We start from the raw sequence: 10,071 nt of genomic DNA, 5'->3' as shown, positions 1-10,071 counted from the left end.
GCTAAACCTAGGTAGGCTCATGTGCTAATTTCTAGACCGTTGAACTGCCTCTTATCTTAGTGCATTTTGACAGTTAGACACAGCTAGTTCATGTGTGTCATATAAATAAGTGTGCTCACTCCCATGGAATTATTTAAGAGTCAGCACTGATTGGCTAAAATGCATGTCTGTCAAAAGAACTGAGATAAGGGGCAGTCTGCAGATGCTTAAAAAACAGGTAATCACAGAGGTAAAAAGTGTATTAAAATAACAGTGTTGGTTATGCAAAACTGGGGAATGAGTAATAAAGGGATTATCTATCTTTTTAAACAATAAGAATTCTGGAGTAGACTGTCCCTTTAATTGTGCTGTGAATCGGTAGCCAGTGAAGGGATTCGCAGAGAGGTGCAGCAGATACAGAGCGACGAGAAATGTGGATTAGCCTTGCAGGGACATTTAGGATGGATTGAAGGGGGGAGAGGCAGGAGAGAGGAAGGCCAGTGAGTCGGTTACTGCAGTAGAGAAATTACAATGGAGTGGATGTGTCAGCACTCGGGCACATTTTGGAAATATTGCGAAGGTGGTTGAGGCAGGATGAAGAGAGCGATTGGATGTGGGGAGTGAAGGAGAGGTTAGAGTCAAGTGTAACTCGGTGGCAGCGCACTTGGGGTGATGGGGAGATAGTGATGCCGTTGTCAGTGATAGAAAAGACAGAAATCGGAGTTGAGCTAGAGGGGGGATTGGAAGGAGCTCAGTTTTTAATATGTTAATTATGAGGTGTTGAGAGGTCTTCCAGGACGAAATGCCAGATAAGCAGTCACTGACATGAGAAAGGACAGAGTGAGCAGGTGAGGAGAGGTAGAGTGTCATCAGCACAGAGGTGACATTTGAATCCATAGCTGTTGATATGTTTACCCAGTGAAGAAATATAAATGAAGAAGAGTAGAGGACCCAGGACAGAGCCTTGAGGTACTCCAAAAGACAGAGGCATCAAAGAGGAGGAGTTGACAGCGAATGACACAGAAAAGGACCTGTGAGAAAGATAAGAATAGATCCAAGAGAGAGAAGGGTCACAGAGACCAAGAAAGATGAGGGTCTGTAGGAGAAGGGGGTGGTCAACTGTGTCAAAGGCAGGTGAGAGGTCAATTAAGATAAGTATAGCTTAGTGGTTGTTACTTTTAGCAGAAAGAAGATCGATAGTAACTTTGGGGAGGGCAGTTTCAGTTGAGTGTTGGGCGCAGAAGCCAGACTGCAGTGGGTCAAACACGAAGTTGGAGGATAAGAAGAGGGTTAGGTGGTCATAAACTAGTTTTTCCAGTTTTAATATTAGTGAAAGCAGTGATATGGGGTGGTAGTTTGCAGGAGAATTAGGACCACAGGAGGCTTTTTTGGAGTATGGGAGTGACCTTTGCACGTTTGAAAGAAGATGGGAATGAACCGGTAGAATAGGATAGGTTTAAGATGTGAGTAAGAGCAACAGTGAGAGTGGAAGACAGAGAAGGTATTAGCTGGGAAGGGATAAGGTTGAGTGTGCATGTAGTGAGGCGTGTGGAAGATTGTAAGAAACAATCTTCATTCTCAGTGGCTGGAGGGAATATGCAGAGAGTGGCAGAGGGGTTGACTGGGGGTGGAGTTGGAAGATTGTAGGTTAGTGTCGGGATGGTGCTTCAGATGTATGTATGTATGTATGTGTTTTGTTTAAAAAGTAGTCTGCCAGGTCTTGAGCACTAAAGATAGACGGAGGGGGTGGTGCAGGTGGGGAAAGGAATCTCGTTTAGGATTTGAGGAAAGAATAGATTTAAGAGAAAAAAGTAGCTTTGCTTGACTAAGTGAAGGCAGATGTGTATGAACGAAGAATGAACTTATAGTGGATGAAATCAGGTTTGGAGTGAGATTTACTCCAGACTCACTTAATAGTGCAGAAGCATTTTTGCAAGTAGTGCGTTTTTTTAGAGTGCCAGGGTTGTAACTTACTGTGTGGGATTTTGCGCAGTTGGGGGCGAGCAAGAGTGTCTAGTGCAGAGGAGAGGGTTTTATTATAGTGGGCTGTAGCAAGATCATATCAGCTTATAGAAAAGTATGAGGGATGAGATGTTAAATAAGTTTGGAAAATTGAAGCGGATAAATAGCATTCAGAGTTCTACAGGTGCGTGGGCGAGAAGGAGAAGTGGGTTTAGCCGATATATTAAGATTATAGGTGAGCAGATTGTGGTCTGAAATGGGAAAGGGGCGAAAGGTGAAGTCAGATATAGATCAGAGGTAGGGGGAAAAAAACAGGTCAATAGAGTGTCGGTCACGTTGAGTAGGGTGGATATTGAGAGACCGAAGGAGGATGTGAGTGAAAGAAGTTTAGAGGCAGAAGGGGCAGATGAGTTATCAATGGAAGTGTTGACACCCCGAGTATTAGAGTGGTTATATTTGAAAAAAGAAAGTGAAGAAGCCAGACAGAAAAGCTGTCAAGCAATACCAGTCGAGGAGGGCAATAGATCAGCACCACCAGATCTCTGAGCTTGAATACGTGTGCACATGCCCACACAGTATATGAGAGTATGCTGCTGAAAAATAGTAATAATCTTCCTAGAAGCATTTTTTGCTAATAGACGTATATTGCAAAAACACTTCTATTTAAAATTTAAATACACCCATGCACATTTCAATTTTGATCTATACCTTTGATGTTGTGTAAATACTTCAGATGCAAAAATGAGGTTGAACTGTGGATAAAACCTATAATTTTAGAAGCTGACACAAAAAAGCCAAAAGTATAAGGACACCTGACCATCACACCTATACAAGCTTGTTGGGCAATTCATGCCAACATCACGGGCATTATTTTGGAGTTGGCCCTTTCGCGTTTCTGGCTATAACAGATGTGATTCTTCTGGGAAGGCTCACCACAAGATTTTTTTTGGTGTGTGTCTGTTAGAATTTTAGCTCATTCAGTAAAAAGAGCATTTGTGAGGTCAGGCACTGATGTTGTACCAGAATGCCTGACTTTCAATAGGTGTTACAATTCATCCCAAAGGTGTTTAATCGGGTTGAAGTTAGGGCTCTGTGCAAGTCATTCTACTTCTTCCAAACCAAACTCATCAAACCATGTCTTCACGGACATAATTTTTTTCTATATTCTGTAGCATTAAGATGACCCTTAAAATGCAACTAAGGGGCTTATCCAAACACTGATAAAAAAACACAGATCATTATCCCACGTACACCAATTTTTACAGTAGGCACTATGCATTACAGTAGATATCATTCTCCTGTCATCTGTCACGCCCAGATACTTCCATAGGAGTGCCAGATAGAGGAGCACAGTTCATCACTCCAGAGAATACATTTCCAATGCTTCAGAGTCCAGTGCCAGAGTGCTTTACACCACTCCAGCTGAGGCTTGGCATTGCGCATGTTGGTGTGATGCTTGTGCAAAAGCTACTCAGTCATAGAAACCTATTTAATGAATCTAATGATGTACAGTTCTTGTACTGATGTTGCTTCCAGAGGCAGTTTTGAATTCTGTAGTGAGTTATGCAACAGATAATAAGCATTTTATGTGCTACGCACTTCCGCATTTGGCAACCCCTGCTCTGTGAGTTTGCGTGGACTAGCACTTCATGACTGGGCTGTTGCTTCTAGACGCTTCCACTTTACAATAATAGAAATTAGAGTTGAGCAACACAGATATTTCACAAACTGACATTTAGCAAAGGTGGCATCCTTTACATTTAAAGTCACTGACCTCTTCAGTACTACTCATTGTACTGCTAGTCTTTGTCTATGGAGATCTTTAAAAACTATATTGCCAAACATAGCATTTCCCACTAAGCATGCACTAGGTTGGCAAGAAATCTGGTGCAAAAAAAGTGTATCCTATGATATTTGACCAAACTATTATTTACCAAAATATAGATACTGTAATAATGCTTTTGGCGACTATCCTATTGCTAGGAAACAGTTACCTGTGAAGTATAAAAAGGTAAAACAGACCTTTTAAAAGAGATTACAAAATAATACTGAAAACCTCTGAGCAATGCATTTGTTGTCTACTAGTCAAAAGCACAAGGAACATAACCCTACATCTAGTTACCCCTCATCCACTGATGCACAAGTTGTTTGAGATGGGGGGTTTGGCTGAGTGGATTAAAAGTAAGAATAAATGAAGGCTCAATGTAAAACAAAAAGAATGGCTATGCAGAAGAAATTATTTTTCAATTCTCCCTTCACCATGTACTATTTTGGCATACATGTTATTTAAAAATTGTTACCAGTAAGGGTTGATTTTATTTACCATTTGTTCAAAGGGACATGAAAGTCAAAATTAAAATGTAATGATTCAGATAGAGCAAGAAATTAAAAAAAAAAAAAAAAAAATGTTTTACTTCGATTATCAAATTGACTTTACTCTCTTGGTGTCCTTTGTTGAATTACATACCTAGGCAATTTTAGGTACGTACGTGTGTGTTTTGTTTTTTTCTGCATGCACTGTCTGAATCATGAACGTTTATTTTCCATGTCCCTTTACACGTTATTACTGTAATGGGATAATTGGTTCCCAAAAGAAAACATATTTTTCAGTGCCAGGTTGGTCTTTCTTTTAATCAATACAGGCAAATTAATCTAGCAGGACTATATTGAACATGTTTACCCTACCATTACACACAATTTTAAAAATAATTGCCAAATTTTTTCAAAATATGATATGTATTAACAACCACTGATTTTCAACACTAAAATGTAGGTTTTTCAACTCAACAAAAGTATGGAAGAACTGGAAGATGCTCCTGACAGGAATAAACTCCTAAAGCGTTTTAAAAAAGTCACTGTGTGTTGTTGTAGAATAGGGTACTATTACAAAGCAGCTGATCTTGTCACTTGTGCTTGATTCTATGGAACACGTTTGCTGCTAGATTACCAGAAATGTAGTACAGTCAATTTAACTATGAAAACAGGCTGAGAAAGAGATAAATATGTTAATTAATTAAAAAAGACAGTAATAAAAATAGACCTCCAACTGACACCAAATCAAAATTATAAGCATTACCTTCTATACTTTCTATAGGGAGACAATATGACACTAAATATAAATCATGAAACTTCTAGGCCACTTAACCTTTGCCAGTTATGATATATATAGCACACCAATACTAACACCCTACACTTATTATATTGTATTAATGGCTAATTAAAACTGTCTTTCCTAATATTATATAATGTTTCCAAATGTATAGTTTTATTAATATTTCAGAGCAGCAGTGAAGTTTAGTAACTGATACTGCAATCCCTTACAACAAAACACTGAAATTGCAATAGTCATTGCAAACTTCATCCCTAACATGACAATAAAAAAACAGCCTATAAAAAGTAAAATAAAAAAAATATGCCATTACATTAGTCTCCAATAATCCAAAGGTTACTTCGACATACAGGAAATTGTCATTTGTAAACGACAGGTAACACGAGAACTAGGGTTGAAACGAGTGGCAGAAAAAAATGTTTTTTATTATTGCTTTTCCCGAGCAGCAATAATATAGCGAGCATTTAACTGTCATCTGCATAGGTTTTGGTCCTACAGGTGCTGAGTGCACTTCTGCAGACAGGCGTGACTACACAGGTACTGCTGATAAATAATAAGAATATTAATAAAAAGTGCAACGTATCTATATTGTTGTCACCATTACAGTTATCTGTAGAAATGCACCAAGCTTTTAAACAGACCGAAGCCTACAAAGATAACAAAATATTGGGGGGTTTATGTTAAAACACTATCAAAAGCACTGCATCTTGTACCCCGCTTACACACAATGTAAACCGATGCTGTCGCTATCCACCCCACTCACAAATACCCCTCACCCACCTCCTCAGACGTAGCGATATAAACAGTAGCACTTAGCAGACGACGTCAGCATCCGTATTTACTTTTTTTTTCAACAAAATCTTTATTGAACGCCAAAGCAAAACATGGTAACCTGAGAAAACATAATTATTTGAAATCACTTTTTTTCAATGACGCCCCCTAAAATGCTTTTGCTTTTTGTTTTCGGTAAAGCTAAAATGTAACGCACCCTCAGAAAAATGTACACCACACACAGGTTGCGGAACATAAATTGATTGATTCGCCAAACAACAAAACATAAGAGAAGGGCGGGGTCAATGAGTATGAGAAGGGGCGTTCCAGCACGACAGGAGTGGAGCTTCCTGGTAACAGAGTTTGAAGTCACTTCCGTATTGGTTTCCGAAACAGGTACCACGTGACTTGGTTAGAGTTTACTACTAGTGATGACGAGAAAACTAGGCACGTTGAATAGCTCGATTTGCTCGAGTTTTATAATACAAAACAAATATGTAAAAAGATAGTCAATGTAATATAGCTTTTAGCTTGTGTGATGGAAGAGCTAACGGGGCAACGCTGACAAGTGATAATCAAGTTAGCAGCCGTGCACAAGGAAAACTTTCTTTTTTTAGAATTCTTATAGTAGCCATTTGAGAAGAAACAATGGCTGGATTTTTTTCTTGATAAATGCATGTGATCTTTATGTTTTAGTTAAGCTATGGGTAATGTATGTATCCAGCTGAGTGTAAATACACATGTTAAAGAATGTGTGTGAAATGATGGCTCTTTACATATATTATTTTGACTGCAGTGAAGTTGGTTTCATATTGGAGATTCGACAGACATTCACCTCTTCAAATAGCAATAACTTTTGTAAGAATCATGTCACGACTATAATGATTGTATATTCTTGGTCGTGGGGGGATGGGGAATGTTGCACACCCTGAAAGTTGCACACCCTTTATTTTTTAGAAATTTCATTTTCAAATTTTCATTTTTCTCTAAATTTAAAAACTACAATAACTCTTGAAATAATCATCTCACTACTAACATGATTGTATATTCTTGATCGTGGGGGGGATTGGGAACGTTGCACACCCTTTAGTTTTTCGAAATTTTATTTTCAAAATTTGACATTTTCATTTTTCTCTAAATTTAAAAACTGCAATAACGCTTTAAATAATCATCTCACTACTAACGTGATTGTATATTCTTGATCGTGGGGGGATGGGGAACGTTGCACACCCTTTAGTTTTTTGAAATTTCATTTTAAAAATTTGAAATTTTACTCTAAATTTAAAAACTGCAATAACTCTTGAAATCATCTCACTACTAACGTGATTGTATATTCTTGATCGTGGGGGGATGGGGAGCGTTGCACACCCTTTAGTTTTTTGAAATTTCATTTTCAAAATTTGAAATTTTATTTTTTCTCTAAATTTAAAAACTGCAATAACTCTTGAAATAATCATCTCACTACTAACATGATTGTATATTCTTGATCGTGGATGGATGGGGAACATTGCACACCCTTTAGTTTGTCAAAATTTAATTTTTTAAATTTACATTTTTCTTGAAACTTAAAAAATGCAATAACTCTTGAGATAATTATGTCACTGCTATAGTGATTGTATATTCTGGATTGTGGGGGGGGGGGGGCGTTGCACACCCTTTAGTTTTTCAAAACTTCATTTTCAAAATTTGAAATTTACATTTTTCTTGAAATTTAAAAATTGCATTAACTTTTGAAATAATCATGTCACCACTATAATGATTGTATATTCTTGAACATGGGAAGATGGGGAACGTTGCACACCCTTTAGTTTTTCAAAATTTCAAATTGACATTTTTCTTAATTTTAAAATCTTAACTCTTGTAATAATCATGTCACTACTATAATTATTGTATATGTATATTGTATATGCTTAAGCATACTTATATGCATACACAGACATACATGTTTATTGTGTTCTAGGTAATTATACGCAAATCCGGAATATCAAACTTTTATAGTTTTATCAAATTTCAGAAAAATATAGAAAAAAAGTTATGGAGTATAGATATTTGTATCGCCTATTTAAATGTTTTTATTTAACTTCAGTTCACACAGAAAACTTGCTCTTTATTTAAAATAGTAAAATGTGTATTGCAAGGTACACATTAGCACTAAAAATTATTAGGTTCAACAAAATGGATATTTTTAAATCAAGATAAATACAGATATTAACATTTCGGGATAGGAACATGTACTTTAGGGGTGTCAAATTGCCAATGCATCTTTAAATCAACTGCAGAGACAACACTTCCACAATTCTTTCCTTGCTCTGTTGTATTGTTGGTTTGTCATATTGATGCATGCAGTATGGTACCATCTATGGCAATCTGCACATGCAATCTGCAAGAGGAAAAACATAAGAGTCTATTATGCTGACAATAGCACAGTCTATTTCTAACAACTGTTCAAATCAAATGAAACATGATACAGCATGACACATTCAATATGAATCAATTAAAAAGAAAAATAGTACATTAATACCACTCTATCAGGTAGATTACGAGTTTTGCGTTTGAGTTTTAACACTGAAAAAATGGTAATTTCAGCATTAAAACAGCAACGCAGTCATTGCAAGTCTTGTCGGTATAGCTGTACGGTTTAGCCTGTAATGCAATGTCAGTCCTGCACTTCATGGGATTCCCATAGAGCTGCCATTACGAGTTTTGAGGTGAGGCGAAAAAGCTTGTATTACACTCTATAACCACAAAATTCGTACCAGCATCTGAGACCAGTAGTTATGAGTTTTACGCAGCAAAACAGTTACATAAAACTCATAACTAAAGTGTTACAAAGTACACTAACACCCATAAACTACCTATTAACCCCTAATCCGCCGCCCTCCCGCATTGCAAACACTACATTCAATTTATTAACCCCTAATCTGCCGCACCCCAAAATCACTGCAAATATAATGAATATCTTACCCCCTATGCCCTATTGCCATGTATATATTTATATATATATATATATATAATATATTAACCCCTATTGACATTTGTCAACATAATATTCAGCTGTTTTCAATATAAATAAAGGTCACTAACCCGTTAATGATTGCATTGTCATCATCAGTTGTTTGACCCGCACACATTGAGCATTCTTCTTCTTTTTTGAACACTGAAATAAACATTTCATATAGTATATAAAGAATGTCATCTACTTTTTTTCCCCTCATAATTGTCATACTTACATCATATACAATTTTTTGTGTTGTTTGAATTAATGATGGCCATGCTAGGTTTCATTTCTGTTCTTCTGGCAGTGGGATATTTTGTTGCCACCATTTTTTTAAAAATAAATGCCACCATTGAAATTTCACACATTGCAATGCATTTCAATGGTGGCCTTTGTTTTCAAAACTAAAATATGAGTGCTGTCAACATATTAACCTGCTGCTAAAATAACATTAATGAAACCTCAAATGCCCATCAGTAACTAGAAACTCAATTTCATTACCATATTTCCTTTGGTCCAATTTACAATTAGATTTTTTCCATTTAGCAGCAGACTCTTATCCAGAATGACTCATAGTAGGTGCATACATTTAGATTTTGAGCCTCTATGCAAGAGTTAGTTGCATTAATTAAAGCGTGAGATGACAAGTTCCTGTATGAGTGCGGTTAAGTAGAATTCTACAATTTTTGTAAAGCATGAGCTTGCAGGGGTGTGTCACTGCCTTGATTTTAGCAGAGAACTTAAGGGTGTCATCTATGGTTACATCAAAGTCTTTAGTATTATGGGAGTGAGACAATGTACAGTGATCCACTGTGATTGATGTCTTGGAGCGGACAGCCTTTGCTTAGTGTCAGAAGGGGGATAGCATAAAAACTGTTGAGTGTCATCAGTGTAGTAATGATAGGAGAGACCGTGTGAGGATGTGACAGAGCCCAGGGATTTGTTGTATAGCGAGAAGAGTAGAGGGCCTAGAACCGAGTCCTGGGGTACACCATTAGTAAGTGGCCGGCAGCTGACACCAATCCTCTACACATCACCTGGTATAAACAGCCTGTCAAGTAGAAAGCAATACAAGAGAGTGCAGAGCCGTGACGCCAAACTCAATGAGGGTAGAGAGAAGGATGTCATGATTCACAGTATCAATGGAAGCGGATAGATCAAGAAGAATGAGAACAAATAAGAGGGGGTCAGCTTGTGCTTCAAGAGTTTCTGTTACATAGAGGAGAGCTGTCTCAATTGAGTGACCTTGTTTTAA

General features: G+C 37.3%; 1 protein-coding gene and 1 long non-coding RNA gene across 2 annotated transcripts in view; both read right to left on the bottom strand.

Annotated features, from left to right (window-relative positions):
* The window catches only part of SENP7 (SUMO specific peptidase 7), a 625,329-nt gene extending 619,395 nt beyond the window's left edge, over positions 1-5,934 (bottom strand). Inside the window, exon 1 of the mRNA XM_053707566.1 lies at positions 5,831-5,934. The gene's annotated coding sequence lies outside the window, so the exon portion shown is untranslated. The remainder of the gene's footprint in view (positions 1-5,830) is intronic.
* Positions 5,935-7,803: 1,869 nt separating this feature from the next.
* LOC128651905 (uncharacterized) lies at positions 7,804-8,981 on the bottom strand. Its single transcript, XR_008401215.1, has 2 exons — positions 8,906-8,981; positions 7,804-8,201 (listed from the first exon to the last, which is right to left on the bottom strand). It is a non-coding gene; the product is annotated as an uncharacterized LOC128651905 (long non-coding RNA).
* Positions 8,982-10,071: the final 1,090 nt, after the last annotated feature.

The sequence above is a fragment of the Bombina bombina genome, chromosome 3 (genome assembly GCF_027579735.1).
Source record: "Bombina bombina isolate aBomBom1 chromosome 3, aBomBom1.pri, whole genome shotgun sequence".
Lineage (NCBI taxonomy): Eukaryota > Metazoa > Chordata > Amphibia > Anura > Bombinatoridae > Bombina > Bombina bombina.
This window is presented reverse-complemented; position numbering and strand designations above follow the sequence as displayed.